Source organism: Zootoca vivipara, chromosome 3, assembly GCF_963506605.1.
Source record: "Zootoca vivipara chromosome 3, rZooViv1.1, whole genome shotgun sequence".
In the NCBI taxonomy this organism is placed as follows: Eukaryota; Metazoa; Chordata; class Lepidosauria; order Squamata; family Lacertidae; genus Zootoca; species Zootoca vivipara.
Window position 1 is genome coordinate 54,294,873 of NC_083278.1, and position 19,926 is coordinate 54,314,798.

General features: G+C 41.6%; 1 protein-coding gene across 1 annotated transcript in view; it reads left to right on the forward strand.

Moving 5' to 3' along the window:
• Nucleotides 1-19,926, forward strand: part of NKAIN2 (sodium/potassium transporting ATPase interacting 2) — a 460,737-nt gene that overhangs the window by 366,731 nt on the left and 74,080 nt on the right. The window lies entirely within an intron of this gene.

A 19,926-nucleotide genomic window follows, 5' to 3' on the forward strand; every position in this document is an offset into this window, starting at 1 on the left:
TTGCTCCAAGTGATTTATTTTATGTTAAAATAAGACAAGCCACCTAATATTTGCAAAGCACAATCTATTGTCATTATAAATCAGAGATTTATCATTGACTCTAGTAAGAAGAAAATCACACCTACAAACGGATTTTTACACAGAAATAGTAATAATAATAATAATAATAATACTGCCATTCATCCGAGGATCACAGGGCAGCTTACAGTGTGTGTGTGTGTGTGTTTCTATATTTTGTATATGTTTCAACATTATGCTTTTGTAGGAAAACAAAAATCATTTTTATGGGAATTATTTCCAGTTTACCGTTCAGTTCTACCAGACTAAAGGGATGAAGGTGAATGAAAACTGCAAAGGGCCCAGTGGCTGGATAGATCTGTCAATTCCAGTTTCTCTCATTGGTCTCGTCTTGATTTTAGTTTGCCACATGGCTGCCTTGGAGACATGGCATAACACAAAGTGGCTGCCAGATCTAAAAGGGCAGAAAAGGAAACAGGACCACAAAACAGAGCAGATATGCCCCTCACCAACCCCATCCCAACATCACCCGGGGGGGGGGCACTTATATCAGCCACCACCATGGTTGCTCACAATTGAAAACCTCTTTGCACCTCTATTCAGTTCTTGGTGTCCAGTTCTGTCATCCAATAAAATGTGGGCATTTATAAAGGTGTGTGTTTCATGTAGGAAACACTGGGCCACTGCAAATAGGAACTGAGCAGGAAGAGCGAACATTCTCTCGTGCACTGTGAATTTTGGAGGGGATATTTATTGAGACCTTTCACGGGTGCCATAGTAGGTTCTCCTGGGCACACTGGCACCCATGGGAAACCTCGTCCTAAGGTAAAGGTAAAGGGACCCCTGACCATTAGGTCCAGTCGTGACCGACTCTGGGGTTGCGCGCTCATCTCGCATTATTGGCCGAGGGAGCCGGCGTATAGCTTCCAGGTCATGTGGCCAGCATGACTAAGCCGCTTCTGGCAAACCAGAGCAGCACATGGAAACGCCGTTTACCTTCCCGCTGTAGCGGTTCCTATTTATCTACATGCATTTTGACGTGCTTTCGAACTGCTAGGTTGGCAGGAGCTGGGACCAAGCAATGGGAGCTCACCCCGTCACAGGGATTTGAACCGCCGACCTTCTGATCAGCAAGCCCTAGGCTCAGTGGTTTAACCACAGCGCCACCTGGGTCACTGTGAATTTTGGAGGGGATATTTATTGAGACCTTTCACGGGTGCCATAGTAGGTTCTCCTGGGCACACTGGCACCCATGGGAAACCTCGTCCTAATATGTGTATTTTTGTACACATTGTTTGGTTTGAGAAGTTCATCACAAAATTCAAAGAATGTGGATTTTGAAGGATGGCTGCATTTCTGTTCATGTATTGTTTTAGGGAGCGTGAACAAGGTAGCTTCACATGAAAATGCAAACCAAACCAAATTCCTGATCCACCCGTAGCTGTGACAGATGGATCTTATGTGTAATTTGTGTTCTGAACTCCACTGACTCCCTTTTTGTGCTACAGGTCTCTGTCATACTAGGCATCCAGTGTGTACACACACTCCCTACAGGGGATAAAATAAGCAAAAGATAATTCAGTCAGTAGAGCATGCGACTTTTAATCTCAGGGTCGTGAGTTCGAGCCCCATGTTTGGGGGGTTGGAATTCCTGCAATGGAGAAGGTTGGACCCATGTGGTCCCGTCCAGTTCTATGATTCTATTTGCGATCAACAGTCCTAAGTGGCACTAATTGAACCAAAGAAAAAAAATTATCAGCTGCCCTTCAGGTGCTCTCTCTTCTCTAAATGCAAATGTAAATAAATGTGCTACATATGCTACTAAGCATAATTCAACAGTACTGTAACAGAAAAAAAATGAGAAAAAGTCCTTTATTCATATACTGTAAATACATCATCACTAACAACTTAAATACAACCAGCTACAATAATTTATATAAAGGCTGGCCATTTCCATATTGATCCTGCTGAGTGCCTTCCTATATAACATGCTATGTATTGACCACAATTTCTCTTTGCTTGCACTGAAACTAACGTAATACACTGCAAGAATTATCATGGTACCATTACTTTCTGTTTAAAAAACAAATCCCGTAATCAAGTTAGCTGTTCTAGAGCTTTCCAGTAAGTGCTTGCCTTTCAGGACAGCATAATTAATTTTAGGGCTGAGATGAGTATTTGGGACCTTGTAGTTTCGGTGTGCAAAGGAGGCCTGATATGTTTCTCCAAAGTCCTGCAAAAAAATCAGATTGTTACAGTAAAAGGATCAAGCATCTGCAGCCTCAGGGCCCTTTTTGTCCTTATTCTGAATTACCTTTGTTTGCCTTTGAATATTACCACCAAGCAAAATCTTATTGTGGTGACATTACCATAACTAGAAGGACTGTCTTCAAACAAAAAGCAGCAGCTGATTGGAGCTGCAAAGAGGTCAGCCATTGGGATGCTGCTGGTTGAATGCAAGTGTTGCAGCAGGATGGGTTGCTTAGCTTATGTGCTGAGGAGACACTTTTTCACCACCTTCTGTACTTCTCCTCCTGAAAAGTCACTCAAACGTACCCACACTGTGCATTTAAGGTGCGTTTATGGCACATTCGAAGCCCATGACTTCGCCCCAAGAATTCTGGGAAGCGTGGCGTGTTAATGGTGCTGGGAATTGTAGTCCAGTGAGGCTACATGGCATTAACCAGTGCCATGACCAGGCCCAAAGGCAGACTGCAGTGGATCCAAGTAATATCTTCAGAAGCACACAGATTATCAATTCAGAATCATTACCTTATGTTCACACATGCAGAGAAATTTCTAGAAGACATTGTGGTTTTTATGAATCCTAGTGTCAAATCAAGTAGTTTTCAAAATGCAGGTTATGCAGCTCTAAGATCAGCAAGATAGATCAGCCGAATAAAACAGGGTAAGCAATGTGACAATGAATGTACTTTAACAAACAGCTGTTTACTGATTGTGGCAGGTGTTACGGGCATCGTCATATGGATCAATTTGTTAGAGGCTAAATGGTAGAGTGGTCAGTGTTTCCTTGTAGTGGTGGTATCCTATGTAGATCTAGATCCCTTCCAGCGCTTTGATTCTAGGACTTTGAACACTGCTGACACTTCTGAGCACTGGTTCAGATCGGAACAAAAAGCTATGGCTACAGTTTCAAGGGCACAATTTCCCCCACAAACTAAGGAGCCAATTCAGTTTTCTAGAACTAGTGGGGAAAGAGGAAGAAATGCGTCCTGAAGTCAAATGCAGCTTGCCAGTAAAATGAGAGATATCCTGTTCTTTTTTCCCCTCAGGTCTAAACAAAAAGTTCCAAGGCTCAGATTTATTAGTCCCTAACTTTAGGACCCTTCCTCCAATCCCTGGTTGGGATTAGGCACTAAAGTAGAAGTGAAGACAGCCACATATGGCTGGCTGGAAGACAAACCTGCTTCCTTCTCTCTTTAGTGTCCCAGCCACCAAGGGCATGCTCTTAGTTATGAACAGTGCCTAGGTTTGGTTTGGTTTTTGCAACCCTGTTTGACTAGGTATTGCTCCCATTTCATTGCATTCTATCTTTTGCTCTGACTTTTGCTGTATGCAAATGAGAAAAGAGTCAGATTTGTCAGAACTTCAGCTCCAGTGCCTGAACCACTTAAAATCAAGTTTATGATGAATGTCAGTATAGTTACTTTCTGTTAACACTTCTCAGAACAGCCAAAGACCTTTAGCATCCAGATGGTGAGAGTGGGGGGCAGGGTGGGTGTGACAATTGTAGATTTCTCTTTTGCTAGAAGAAATTTCCATTATACTTCTGTCAATCAAACACTGCAAGAGGTTTTCAAACAGCAGGTGCTATCTGTATATCCTTAGCTCACATCCTGCTGAAATGAGTGGCTTTCATGCCAACTTTAATAAGGAACATGTACATATTAACAGATTAAAAATTGTGGAAGTGAAGATGCAATTAGAAAACCACTTACTATGGAGCAGTCCCAAAGGCATTCCACAATAAGTAGTTTTGGTAATGGTGAGAGTAAATAATCAGCTCCTGACTGAGTATGTGGTTTCAGGACTGCAGTGTAAGTGGGAATAAGAATTGCAAAGCTAGAGCCTCTAGCATAATCAAATACATTGTGGAAGTATTAACCACAAAAGATGCACAGTCTTTGCTTTCCCTTTTGGCTTCTTACCAAATAATTTGGGCCACTCCTTTGTAGATATGTGTATTAGAAAGAGGCACAATGAACCAGGATAGTATAAAAGAGAGGGTGTTGGACCAGGGTTCAGATCCCAACGCAGCCATGAAGTTCACTAGATAACTTTGGGCCATTTCACTGTCTCTCAGCCCTACCTGGGGGCCAGTGTGATAGTAAAAGTAGCACAGGGGCAAGGAAGCTCATGCTTTTTTCATAGATTTCCCAATCTAGTTCCCCTGAAATATATATATATATATATTTCAAGGGGGGGTCAATGCTGAAGGATTAGGTAGGAAAGCTGCTGAGGGAAAAGGAAATTGCCCCAAATGGTACAGAAATACCTTCACAGGCAGAACTTGCCTCTACTCCAGCAGCCTCCCCTTTTCTCAAAAGAGAAATATCCCCCAAATATCCGGATAGCTTTTTCAGGGATACATGTAGCTAAAGGCAGCAGTGGGTGAGGATATCTCCTTGCATGATCTTCCTTCCAGTTGCACTACTTGGGATGCAAACTTTATGGGGCATAGAGTATGTCGCACCCTTTGGACATGATTTTGATTTCTCTCTCTCTGATAAGTAAGAAAAATAATAACTTAGTAGTGCACTCAGAAGTGGCTAGCCTGGGGCGACGGAACTGCAACACTAGCTTCCCAGCATCAGGGTTATTATTAAATCTCTATACCTCCCTTCATCCAGAGATCACAGGGCTTTTTATAATATAAGAGTTTCTGCAGCTTACTGGGTTGGGACACTATGGACACTAGTGGGGACACTATGGGCACAACAACAGAAACCACCTTGCACTGCACCATATCACCCTTTCTGCTTCCTCAACCCCCCCTCTCCCAGGAAGTGGCAGTTCCATTGCTGCCAGGAAGCTAGTCTTGCCCCTCTGCTGTACCAGGTTAGCCATTTCTGAATGTAGTGATTAGAGTGCTAGACGAAGACCAGGGAGACCAAGATCAAATAACCATACTGCAGCAAAGCCACTGGTGACCTTAGGCAAAGTCACTCTTTCTGGGAAGAAAAAGGGAAAAGAGGTAGATGGGGGAAAGATGGGTGGGGGTGGGGTCAGGTGACGATGTTTCTATTTTACTTAATGTATGTGGGGGTTTTTTTGTCAGGGTCGCTTGTGCAGGTTCTCTGCTGTTCGCTTGTGTTCCTTTGGTGGTGAGAGATGTTGGAGTTGGCCTAGGGTATGATTGTTCATTTGTGATTGGCTGTGGTGGTCTTTGTTTCGTGTGTGAGTGGGGTGGGTGGATGTTTGGATCCAGATAGCCATATTGATTTGTGTGCTGTTGGTGGATTTTTGTCATTGTCTTGTTGGGCTGTGTGTGTGATAAAGGGTAGCCATACCAGGGTGAAGCCATCTTCTTCTCTTTGTCCCCATTCCAGTTCAGCTTATCAGTTAATTTTTCTAGTAGGGCTGTTTCCCATACTATTTGGTACCATCTATCCATGTTTACTCCTGACAGGTCTCTCCAGTGTCTGGTTATGGTGTTTCTGGTTGCTGAGAGTAAGCGGGTTATGAGTTCTTTGTTGTGTAAGTGAGCATTATTGTCTAGGAATATGTTTAGTAGGCCCAGTTCTGTTCCAGGGCCACCTTGAGGCCCTTGGGAGGGGAGGCAGGATATAAATATTAATTATTTAATTAATAACAGAGAGAGCTGTGCCTTACAGCCACCAGAATATGCTGCTGAAAGGGGGGGGACCCATGGTGTGATTTGCTCTGATACCTAGGAGCAATCATCACATGAAACCATGTAAGGATAAAACAGTACCATGAGTTGCGGTACACCCATGACTGCAATGGGTGATGGTGAGAATAAACTCACAGTGTGTTGCTGATCAGTGCAGTGCACGGTCCTGAATGTTATGGCAGGATGGCAGTAAATTCATGGGATTGCTGATGGCTTTGCATGAGGGTCATGTCTCATTTCTACAAATGGGGTAGGTTTGACTAACATCTATTAGAACCTTCATCGTTTTTGTTATAGGCTCTCGGGACCTGTCTTAAAAAATTATTTTTTTAAAAAAAATGTTCTGCAGGCTTCAGTGAACTATCATCAGCTAGTTACTAGATTTTCATCTGGTCTCACTGTAGCATTGGAGCCTGCCTTTTCTCATGTCACTCACTGTGCCTTCTCACGCAGGCATTCCTTCATTCTGCCTCTGCTGCTAGAAAGAGGCAGTGGCAGGCAGCTTGAAGCGAGCAGCTGTCCTCAAACAAAGAAGGTAGAAATGGAGGAAAGGCTGTCGAATCCATAACAATAAGCACATCATGACATAATTACAGTAAATCTCCAGAGTGATCTTTATGCACATAATGCCATATGTTTTCAGAAGAGGAGATGTGCCAGTGTGTGTATTATAGTGGAATGTAAGCATCTTTTAACAATATTCCGGTAGTGCTGAATTGATTGTGTGTTTTTTTAATCCAGGAAAGTAGCATATATGTGATGAGAGAACAAATCAGTTAAGTAAGCTGTAGGTAAAATTTTAATAATGATTTTTTTAAGGCTGAAGGGCATAAAAAGACAAGAGGAAATGATTGGCAGACACAATAAATATTGTCCTGTACAGATCATCAATTTAACCCTTCCGAGCACTCATAAGTAATCATTTTTCTGGTGCTTTTGTAATATCCTTTCATTAGGTTATGCCACTATGCTATAACAACAGTTATGGGAACAATTCTTTATCACTGGTACTGTATTTTCATTTCACAGATCAAGAACTTGTTGTCACTCATCCAGATCCTCTCAGTTCTTGTTTTTATTTGCATGTGGTATATTTGCTCCAAAAGGCAGCACAAATTGGGTCCACTTTATTCTTTTCCGACACTGTGTGTGAAAGTGACTCAAAATATTTTATCAGAATTTGAAGCTAGTTCACTCTGGTCCAAGTCCACAATACAATCCTTAACGCCACTGTGTTGCAAATGCTTTGTCACAGAAAAGCTCAAAGTTTTCAGGCATGCAACAACTTTTGCAGCACAAATTCATCGGGTAGAAAGCATCCTTTATTGACAGGAAACTGTCAAGGTTCTTCACATACAAAAACTGGATTGGAAGGAAACAAGGAATTTGTGCCTACTCTGGGGAGAACCACCTCATATTCTAAGTCATGGAACCTGCTCAAAACCATTCAGTGAATTCCTAATTGAAGGGGCATTTGGATCCTCTATACCAGAGTGGGAAAACAATTTTTTTTCTTGCCAAAAGCCACATTCCCTCTGAGGTAATTTGTTTGGGGCTGTGTGCTATTGGAGGCATTAATTTAAAAAGGGCATCACTGTTCAGCATCTTTATTCTCTTTTTTATCATTTCCACTAGATGCTTCAAGGTGGGGGGCCTGCATGCCAGCAGGAAGTGCAACCAAAAGTGGGTAGGGACCCCCTCTTTTCAGTCTCCTCCTGCCACCTCATTCTCTTTAACTCTGCACTTGCTCTCCCACTTCTTTCTACTTGGCATGCTGGGGGCAAGGGAATGTTCTTCCCAGAGGTCTGACTCATCACATCCCGAGGGCTTTTCCTTTCTCCTTCATCTATTTCAAATTTCCCATTTTCCCTCTTTCCTTCCCTCCTTCTCTCCTTCCCTCTCCAAGCTTCCCATCTCCCTGTGTGAAATTAGGTCAAGGGCTACATGTTGCCTCAGTTCACTGGTTGGTCACCAATGCTTTATACATTGTATGACCCAGGCTACAAATGCCAATTCAATGTCCTTCTAACAATACATGTAATAGATGTTTCACTGTTCATTTTTTCAATGTCTTTGTTTGACTTTGAGTAGGTTAACAGCATTTAATGCTCCTACCTACAAAGCACTTGTCAATATATGCAATAGCTTGTGGTCCGTCAAAGATTAATAAACTGCGCCCTCCATGCCTGCTTTGGGAAATAACTTAGTCTTCTGAAGATTTAAACAGGATGGTATTTTGTTTTTGTTTTTTGTTTTTAAATATGGGTGGAACAGCTTAAAAGCCAATTGATATTGTCAGTATTAGCTGGTTAGACTACCCTGTTTTTCAGAAGATAAAAAGCCTAATGTCCATTAGAAAGAAGCTGGCAGTGGACCTAAGTGGTAACAAATCATAGATCAGCCAGCTACCGGTAAAGTTCAGTGACTCCAAAGGTTTACAAACTTCAGTTTTCAGGAATCAATGTTGTATTTAGTTGGGGTGTTTATATTTGATAAAGAGCTGTCCTAAATCAAGAGGCAACATGATTCCATCTTTTTTCCCTTATTCCAGAATTTTTAGAATCATGCTAGTCTGAAATGCATACATACAGTATTTGTTATATTGAACCATCACAATGTGAATGTATTTTTCTTATTTAAAACCAAAATGCTAGACTTGCTGTTAGGTAGTATAAATCCTAAATGCTACAAGAGCCTATGAGCCTACAAGCTTAGTACATCTTAGATTTCCTACTCCCATTCTTCTTTGGCAATCCTTTTGCTTTCTTAAAATTCATGTTTCAGAATTCCTTGAATAATCATTTCCTGAAAAGGTGGGCATGGTTGTCTTTTCCAGTTGTCTGTGACAACACATTAATTATTCTCACAAGAAAAAGTGTTTTGGCTTAACACAATCTATATGTATATATATAGAAATGTAAAAGGGGCATGTGGGTAGGTCTCCACTTTTCTCCAAAACTGCTTGACCGATTGCGTTCAAATTCGAACACAATGTCCCATGCGAATGTCTGAAGGATCTTAGAAAGACAAATGTCACACCTGGGCCACGTTAGACCCCCAAAAACCCCTGTTCCAGAACACACAACTCATCCTAAAGTGCATGCTGGGAAAAGAACCAGGTTGCACACCAGCACCCTCTAGCGGCAGCTACACTGGTACTGCACCTATAAAACCTTCCCTCTCAACAGTACCTCAGCTCCCGTTTGCATACTAGGCCGAAGCCTTTACAGACTAGGCCAAATGGAGATACTGACTCACCTGGGTGGGGGTTGGCGGGAGGAGGGGATGGGATAGGTCAGGACACAGTGGGACCAGTCACAGGGATGAGCCGCGGGTAGGGGGAAGAGGGGCCGTGATACATCATGGGTCAGGACAGGGTGGGGGAATCACAGGGATAAGCCGGGGTGGGGGGAGGAGGGGGCAGGATACATAATGGATCGGCACAGGGTGGGGGGAGTCACAGGGATGCGCCTGCATAAACAGAACACGCGTAAAACAGGGTGACTCTGAAGGTGATGGGAGTCTGAAGGGGGACTCTGAGTCTCCATTTAACAGACTGAGCCACAGCAATGCGTGGCAGAGCCAGCTAGTTGTTCCTATGTTTACATCATGACGAAATGAAATAATCCTGAGGCTGAACCTGACATGACATTTTAAAGGCACAGAGTTCACTCCATTATCTGTAAACCAGTGAATGCAGGTGTCATCCAGTATCTATAAATGTAACCTGAAAAGCAGCACTTTAGTCTATTCAATCCATATACTGCAGTTGTAGAAGGAAGTTACCAGGATTAGTGAAACTATACCCATCAATATCATTGAAGTACAAAGTTGCAACTTAAGTTCTGTTCTTTCCTGGGCACTTTGCTAATCAAAAGGTCCACCACCAGGTTCAGAATGCTTGAGAACAAAAGCCCACATTTGATCTCAATGTCATTTGTGGTTGCATAATAAGAACAGGTGTAGGAGTGGATTAAGATGAGTTTTCCTTTGGGGGTGGGTTAGAAGCATTTTCAACTTTTAGCTGTATCTTGTGATGATTTAAAAGAACTTTTGAAGTCAGGTTATACAGTCAGAGAAATCACCCTTTCAAAAGTTTTGTAATTTCTACTTGAGCTAAGAAGCAGCTCTATCAAAAATTTGAACCATGCTTATTGAAACCAAAGGCATTGCTGGCATGCATTGAACTACTACCATGTGACAAGCTGTGTTTAACTAAAAGGACACACTATGGAGCAACTTTTTCATCTTAATGAGGAAGCTAATGTATCCAGCATGACAAGACAGTAGAAGATGGACGAGAGAAACCAGTCTTCTAGAGTGAGCAACAACAAATAGCAGGGCAGAAAGGGGAATACCAGGATGAATGATGTTGCACTAAGTAAACGCAGTTACACATGCGCTGGATTAATTACCAAGTTCTGCAAACATAAGCAGGAAAATAGTAGACTTATTTAGGAATCACCACCGGGGATCAAAAGATGTGCTGTGGCAAATCACGCAAAACCAACATTATGAATCCCTGGAAAGTCCAATGTTGTAAGTTCATCACAAGCAGAATAATTGTATGCGAATTGTACCAATTAAGCAAGCAGTAGTACTTTGATCTATTTGATCTAATAAATCAGTAAGAGTTAATCTATTAGACATCAGCAGATGATGCTAACAATTTATTTGAGATGCATTATTCTAGGGTCTCTGTCATAATAGAAAAAATATTACAATAGTAATATTATGAGATACAGGCACACAGAAAAAATAAATTGGAATTAGAAAGCATGGAGTGGTTTTACATCCCAGGCCTATGACTGTTTACTTGCAGGTAAGTTCTACTTTGCTAGAGGGGTTCAGTGGATATGGCCCCCATTAAATCACGCTCCACAAAAAAAGGGTTTTCCAATACCGAGCTGCCAGGTTCTTCTAAGTACACCTCACACCGAGTACAGAAAAAGGAAAGTATGGAAGGTACAGGCCAAAGCCAATGAGCAGCAGTCCTGTGCATTCAAAAGCTCCTCGGTGATAAGGCAGCACTCCTGGAGATACTGCTGGGACAGAGAAGAGGGCAAGGAAGAAACCAATCAAGCACTGGCTGGATGAGCATTATTCATGGACCCATTGGGACGACTCCACAGCCCAGCACAGATCCACAGGCCACACAGGTTGGGAACCACTGGTTTAAGAAGCATTATATTTATGTATAGGGACACGGGTGGCGCTGTGGGTTAAACCACAGAGCCTAGAGCTTGCCAATCAGAAGGTCAGCGGTTCGAATCCCTGCGACGGGGTGAGTTCCCATTGCTCGGTCCCATCTCCTGCCAACCTAGCAGTTCAAAAGCATGTCAAAGTGCAAGTAGATAAATAGGTACCGCTCTGATGGGAAGGTAAACAGCGTTTCCATGCACTGCTCTGGTTCGCCAGAAGCAGCTTTGTCATGCTGGCCACATGACCCGGAAGCTGTCTGCGGACAAACGCTGGCTCCCTCGACCTATAGAGCCAGTGTGGTGTAGTGGTTAAGAGCGGTAGACTCGTAATCTGGGGAACCGGGTTTGCGTCTCCGCTCCTCCATATGCAGCTGCTGGGTGACCTTGGGCTAGTCACACTTCTCTGAAGTCTCTCAGCCCCACTCACCTCACAGAGTGTTTGTTGTGAGGGAAGAAGGGAAAGGAGAATGTTAGCCGCTTTGAGACTCCTTCGGGTAGTGATAAAGTGGGATATCAAATCCAATTCTTCTTCTCTTCTATAGAGCAAGATGAGTGCCACAACCCCAGAGTCGTCCGCAACTGGACCTAATGGTCAGGGGTCCCTTTACCTTTATATTTATGTATTATTTATTTATTTAGAGCATTTATGCCGTGCTCTTCAGCCAAAAAGCTCCCAGAGTGGCTTACATAATAAAAAACAAGGCAGTCCCTACCTACAGGCTCACAATCTTACAATCTATGACACACAAGGTAAAGAGGACAAGGAGGGAAGAGGAAAGTCATAATAAAAACTCATTACCTCCATGTGTGTGAGAGAAGTATAGACCAGCAGGTAGAGGTGATGCTTAACCATTTATCTCCTGGTGTGTGTTTTTTTCTGAGCAAAACCCATTCCTAAAGTTCCTTTTTATTCTGCCCCCTGCAAAGTGTCTGGTTTGGTCTGAAGTTATTTACAGTCCAATTTCACATAACATCATTATGGAGACTCCAGTCTTTGTATTTGTGAAGAATGACTTGTCTGTTTGTTTATTGTTCTAAGTTGCTTTGAATAACTTTGGTTAAGAATAGGTAACTAAGTAAAGTTTAATAAATAAAATAAATAAATTGTCCCTGCTCTCATTATCAGGCAGTTTTATCAGTTTCAATCACTTACTACTATTCAATATGGCAAACACATGTAGGCACAATTTAAATACTTTATTTACAATCTGTATAATTTTTACCACATAACATTAAATGACATATCTCACTTTGGCAAATCAAAACTTGAAATATAAAGTAAGGTAAAATTAATATGTGTGTGTGTGTGTGTTTAAAAATGCAAATTGCTTTATTAGCAATGGTAAAATCACTTTTTCAGGCAGGGAAATGTGCTGCTTGTATATTGATGTGTTGTGCTATTCACTGTGAACTAATGCTTTCCCCAGAAGTTAATTAACAAACTGCAGGCTTGCATTGTTGCATTACCTTTATTAAAATGTGATGCATAATGCAAAATTGGCTCCTGGAAGCAAACCTAGATATCATTCAGCAAGTTCCCTACATAATGCCGAACTAGAGATGTGCTACAAGGCAATATATGACCTTAATTTATTTTGTTTACTGACAAATAAATGCCTCTAAAGCTGTAGAGATAAGCAAGCTGAGATGCAGTGGTATCTTGCTATTTGGAATGTTTGTTCAGTAGAGAATTTTTCATCTCCTGACGCAGAATAATGCACCTGTGACCATAGCAGCTGATTGGAACTGGAGTGGATGCACAGAGGCAGATGGATTAAAACTGTCATAATTGTGGGTTTTCCTCCCCCCCCCATCTTTCCTGGATTATAATTTTAACAGGCTCCAGGTGATTTCTATTTTTTGTAGCATCACTCATCTCAAATAAGTCCTGGCAGGCTTGGAAAGAGAAGATAGATGCATTTGGATTCCCACCCCCCCTCATATGAGCCCATTTGCATTGTGAGCACTTAAGAGAGTTGTGCTGTGAAAAAAGCAATTAGCTGCTTTAGTCTAGGGTGCCATTTAGAATATCCAGGTCTGTGCGCTTCATCATAAAATTGACCTTCTAAATTTTTTATCTCTACGATTCTCATATATATATATATATATATATATATATATATATATATATATGAATGATAAAGCCTAGAGGGGAGGAAAAAGAACTGGTTGCACATATAGAATTTATTAAAAGAAGTCTAGCTCTAAAGTACTGCTTCAGTTTTCTCCCTATTACTATGAATACCAAGCATATGGTATTGCAGCCTTAATGTTTAAATAACATAATGACACCCATGATAGATGATAGATAGATAGATAGATAGATAGATAGATAGATAGATAGATAGATAGATAGATAGATGTTAGATAGATAGTAGGTACATAGATAACATAGTCAAGCTATGCTCAAGGGAGTTAACAGTAATTTTTTTACACGTGACTCTGAAACTCATTACACCACCATCACCATCCTACACACACATTTGTTTTGTGATCTTTGAATGATGTCCTCTAAGAACTGCTCCATATTGCCACAGTCATGTGGCTGGTGCTGAGAAATCCTTCCATGTGGCATGAGCAGCATGTGCAGGGGGGTGGGGCATGCTGTGTTGTACGTGAATGTCTTGGCCAAGTAGATGTATCCACTGCTGTTGTCATGGCAACCCAGTAGGACCAATCCACAGAGCAAGCATCTTATGTTTGGCAGCACCTATTTAAGAGGATTGCTGTGTGGATTGTCCCTGATGGGCTTTCACACCACTGGGCATTCAGTTGTGAATGCTCGCAATCCCAGGTGGCTCTTTTCAAATGTCTTAAAATAGTTTCCCTCCCATTTCATACATCAAACATTTATGAGGGCTGAGCTTGAATTTGAGGGTGGTTTCACACAGGGCATTTTTAAGGTGGCACTGGTAATGTAAGCATTCAACAAATGCAGTTTTTCAACCACAGTGGGTTACAACATGTCAGAAAACCCAGGATTGGCTTGGGCTTGTTGGTACATAACATGCAGTTGATCCAGGAGAAACGCCTATTTTCTGCCATGTGATGTGTGAAGTATCCCTGAATCAGAGGGTGCCTGGTGTGGAAGTGGATTGGCTGGTAGAAGGGCTACAGAGTCATCAACCTGGAGCAGGCACCTTCTTGCAGAATGCATATGTTTAAGTTAGCTGCTTTTGTAGCACATTTGTGTACATGTTCCTTTAAGAAGTATGGCAAAATTATATTTCTGCACATGCTCTATAGGAAGCTGAAGTGTGGAGCAGCTACCTTTTTCTTTTTCTTTTTTGAATTATACCCTGCTTTCCACTATCTGGGTCCCCTTGGGCCACAGGGAGAAACAAATATGATTTCATCTGCCATGAGGAGCTGGTGATTAGATAAGGAACAGTTGGCCACCTCCTTACTGTAAAGCCCACAGGAGCAGGGCCGTGGAAGTTTCCTTTTCCTTTACAGAACTTGTTTTAAGAAGCCTGCTTTGGAACAGCAGAGAGTGAAGCATAAAGGTTTCCTCTTTGTGAACAGCTGGACTAAGCTGCAAAATAAAACTTTTGGAACTGTTGGAGAACCTAATAAATGAAATTATCTGGCATTATTCTGGAAGAGAGAACTTTAAGTAATCTAATACAGTGGTACCTCGGTTTATGAACACAATTGGTTCCAGAAGTCTGTTCATAAACTGAAGCGTTCATAAACTGAAGTGAACTTTCCCATTGAAAGTAATGGAAAGTGAATTAATCCGTTCCAGATGGGTCCGCAGCGTTCGTAAACCAAAAATTCGTAAACCAAGGTGTTCATAAACCGAGGTTCCACTGTACATGTTTTATTGTGGCATTTATGTAGAATCCAGACATGCATATATGATCAAGACAGTATATTGCTTGATTTATGAATGTTACATCCAGTGCTTTTTTTCTTTAAAAAAACATTTAGGGGTACTCTCATTTTTCTACTCATATTGAAATACTGCCCCTTAATGAGGCCAAACTTAGATTCACAAAATGTTTAGGGGTATGTGTACCCCTGCGTCCCCCCAGAAAAAAAGCACTGGTTACATCATGTTTGGCTTTGCATCAATCCTTCGTTGTAAGTCCCTCCAGAGACCCTGAATTGGTTGAAATTATATAAAAGCAGAACAGAATTTGGGGAAGAGTCACACTTTTACCATGTTTGCTATGACTAGGGGTATCAGATGCAAATAAAGGAAGTGAAAGCTTTATGTAGAAGAGAGAATTTCAGGAGAAGCATTTTTTTCCTTCCTCTGTAAGACAGACTGCACCTGCCTGAGTTCTGTCTTTTATAGATTAATTAAAGGTAGTGGAGCTCTAAGTTCCTTTTGTATATGGCCAGCCTATCTGAAGCCATTTTAATTTTCCCAGCTCAATTGCTTAAGCTGCAAACTTCAAGACAAGATTTAGGCTGGTGTGATGGTATAAGGTAGCAGTAATATTTGACTATTCTCTCTCTTAAATGAAGGTGATATTTCTTTTCACTTCTCTGAGCTAGTGGTGAACAGATGGGAAGGAGGGGACCATAATAAAGAACCATACTTTATTATGTGGTGGATGTGTGTGTTCCATTAGAATATTGTTGCAGCTGAAAACATTAAAAAAACTGTTTAGAAGAGCATCTTAATATATGAGAAGGAAAATGGTGGCATAAATATCTCTATGACATAAAAATGACCACGTGGAATATATTTTTATCTAGGCCACCAGTTCAAATCTAGCATGAATAAAATCAATATAACTGTGTGCAACAGTTATATTCCTACTCTGGTGATTAATTGCTGAAAATCCAAACAATAGTTTATGCAGTTACATTAAAAGCAAAAGAGGAGTTACGTGTAAGGCAGCAGTCGATAAATGTGAACAAGATGAAAGGCTTGTTCTCACTAGTTATACCCTAGGCATGGAGCAGAGCCAGGAGGACAGTGAGAATTGGAAGTGTGAACATCAGTCTGTCGTGGAGTGTAGGAATAAAAAATAAACCAGGATCTTCCTTTGAGGAAACATAAGCCATAAACCAAAAGCACTTTCAAAAAGCCAACGTACACTGTAAGTGCTCCCACTGGAGTTTCAAAGACATGGCAAGGAAGAATCAAACAGAGGGATGTAAGATGCTTATGAAACTCAGTTTCCAAGCAGAAGAAGTGCCAGAGAAAGAGCTTGACCTGGATCATATTCTGGACACAAAAGAAGATCAGAACCTCTGACAGAAAACCAGGACCCATGAAATACTCCTGAAAGCAAGAGAGCAGGAGTTGAGAGCAGAAAAGAGAAAAACAACAGCACTGTTGCTCAGTTTGGGAAGCCTGTATGGTTTTCAAGCCTAAATGAAGATGAGATTCCCTTAAAGTCTCAACGACTCGGCTGTATCACATAAATATTACAGGCATTATTGGATATTGGCAGGATAAGAATGGAGTAAAGTGTCACTGAAATGTCCAGGTGTAAGGTGTTAGCCATGAAATGCTGCAGTTCTCTAGCAGAACTGAGAAACAATGCTCTTTATCCTCTAGTTCAGTAGTGGAGAAACTGATGCACAGGTCTGATCTCTCCCCTCCCCTCCCCTCCCCTCCCTTAAGTATTTTTATGATTTCCCCAAGCAGCAGAAACAAAAATTATATTGTATGGACTGCATTGGTAGACATTTTGCTTGGGCAGAGCTGCATGGATGTCTAAGCTTTACCTAACTAGACCAGGAATAGTGCTCTGGACTCATCCCATGTATTATATGCAGATGTATTATGAGCTGAATTTTAAATAACTCTATAAAGATGTTATTAATTTCCCTGCCCAGTGTCTTTAATGAAGTACTTACATCAAGTGCTCTTCCACCTTTCTGGAAAATGTCTAAAATGATTGTGATACCTAAATCAAATGGAGGGAAAATCATATATTTAGAAAGTTCATTTTAACTTGCTAAGATACCTAAATATTCACAGCTTCTTTAGCAAGGAACTTGAATACATTAATTAATCATGCCACAGTGAAAGATCAATGTAGTTTTGACCTTACAAGACAATTAATGGACAATGTCAGAAATACTTTAAATGTACTACATCAGGCAGAGCAAACAAAAAAACTGACCTATTTGTAGTCTTGCTGTCATGGGACTGCCAGGGAACGCCTTTGAGTAGGGGGGGGGGAGGAGAAGAGTCAGAACGGGACGGTCAGGAAATGACGGAAGAGGGAGAGGGGGAAGAGAGCAGGAAGGAGCCAGGAGGTGTCAAGGCTCTCCGATGCTGAAACAGACCCCCAGCACTGCACAGGGAGCTTGGGGACAGATGGAGAGCCTATGCCTGTACCTTCGGCCCAGGAAAGGAGCGGATTAAAAAGGAGGGATCAGAAACATCCTTTAAGGCTTCCTCGCCTCTTATGTTGGAGGAGAAGCAGGAGGAGGCCACTCCCTGAATGTGGAGGATTCGGATGCATAAGTTGTACTGTGGCTGCCTGTACATACCGCTATCTCTGAGTGAGCAGAGGGTGCTTATTGCGAAGAGTATACACAAACCATCACACTTGTTCAGTGATGTAAACAACAGACATGATAGCAAACAGCTTGGGCAGCATTTTGGGTCAATATTATTGAGGACATGAACTTGGTACACAACTAGTTAAAAGCCATACTAGAGAAAGCTGTTGCAAAGTTCATTTGGGTGGGGTGGGCAGGTGGACAATAGTTCTGCTCTGTCCAGCTTAAAAGCACACACACACACTCTCTCATCGGGCGGAGAGCACAAAAGAACCTGCAGCAGTAGAGGAGCTTCCATTCACAAAGTTAAGCTAGGTTGGTTGATGGTGCATCACTGAGGTTTTCCAAGTGTTGAAGTGTCTCTCCTGGTGTCTTCAAGTCTTCCCACATGGCCCTTGGGGCTTCAACCTGGACAACCTCTCTGCAGTGCAACATGGAAGAAGGGGTGCTCAGGCAGAAATCATCTTGTTCTGGAAGCCTCCTAAAGTTTAAATCTTGGGCAACAGTTCAGGGATAGATTGGCTACTTCCATCCATGCTGGTCAGGGCAGGCCCTGACTCCCTCTCACCAGGGCTTTGTAGTGACTTTAGGGTTCAGCAGGGGATAGCCAAGCTACATGGTATATATGTCCCCTCTGTTTTCCCAGTACATTCATAACAAAAGTTGGATCCAGACTTAGTCATGTTTGGGGCAGATGCATTGAAATGAATGGGACATAAGTTAGTAATGACCAACTGTTTTCATCGAGTCCCACTGATTTCATTGAGTATCCAACACATTAAGAGGCATGTACAATTTGTGACCCAACAAACACAAAAGCAGGCAGCAGTAGCATGAGTTTTATTGAACTCCTGGTGGACCACCACATGGCTGGTAGCTTGCATCTTATGAAGTGTGCCCAAAGCTTTATAGGCCTGCCTCTGTGTCAAATCTTTGGGACAAAGGTTTCTTCTTTCCTGTGCTATGATGCAATAGTTTTAGACTCCGGAGCCAGCCTAGCTCTCTTCTGTGAGTCAGGAAATGCTGTCCATGTATAAGGTTTCCTACTGTGAAGGTAGACTAGCATGGGAGGAAACATCTTCTGAACATGTGCCCATCAAAACTATGCAGAACTTGGGTTTGCGCTTCTAGTCTCCTTAGACTTTCTCCTTCCAGATGGACAGCCTTTAATCCCTATGTTATTTTAGTGCCCTCCTTAGTATTTTTACCCCTGTTTTATTTTATCCTTCTGGAGGTGAGATGATCTGAATTAGTTAATTCAAATTGTACAAGCACTTCAGACACTGGCTGTGATGTCCTTGAGCTCTGAAGGAATCCAGTGCCCCTTGCATTAATTTAAAATAGCACAGCACTGAAGATATAAAATGGAATTTTACTCAGGGCTGTTGTGGCAGTTCTCCAAATGGTTCCTTTTACTTTTAAAATATAAATGATTGTATAAGACTTGATCTGCTCTACTGCTTCACATGTATTACATTTAACAACAGATAAGGAAAGAAAAGCTACTTCAGTCGCAGCTCCAGCAACTGATCTGCAATGGAATGCAACCATATCAGAAGCCATTCTAATTGCTTATGTCATTTTAATGGGTTGTGTGAATATTTATCATGCACTTTGTGTGCTTCTGTCAACATCCCACAGCTGCCTTCCTTTAAGGGTATGGATCTGATATTTCAGATACATCCAGGGGTCAGTCTTTTCCCAATACTCTCTCTGAAGGCAGCCAGTGCAGATTATTTTGGAGGCTTCAGACTTTGGTAGGGTTGCCATATGCCTGGGATTTGGCTATTGGGAATTGCATCCGGGTGGCAATCCATGTCAGCAGTCCTGAACTCCACAAGAATAGCTCAACAACTTCATTTTTATTTTATTTTTTGAGATTGTTCAACAACAACAAAAAGCTCAACAGCTTTGCCTTAAAATCTCAATAAATAACTTTTGTGTCTGGATTTTGACTTTCTGTAGGTTGTCTAAATTTTCTGGTTTTAATTGATTGTATCCATTTGTATTCTATGTTATTAAGTCACTTTGAGACTTGTTTTGTAAAAAGCAACTAATAAATGTACTGTATATTACTTCTTCTTCTACTACTACTCCACGCAATATGTAAAACCCACTCTTAAACACCTTTATTTGGAAGTCGTACTGATTTCAGTAGGTCTTGCTTTCAGACAAATATATTTAGCAGCCCAATCCAGATACATATTTACTCTCAATGCAAACTGAGTTCAACTAGAGTGAAACGGTTGGGAATGGGGAAGAGTGTGCAGCCATGCTGCCTCTTTCCATGCCATGGAAATAACCTGGATATAAACTGTTGAAGAGGACTATTGTTTTTATTAAATTATTAGTGCT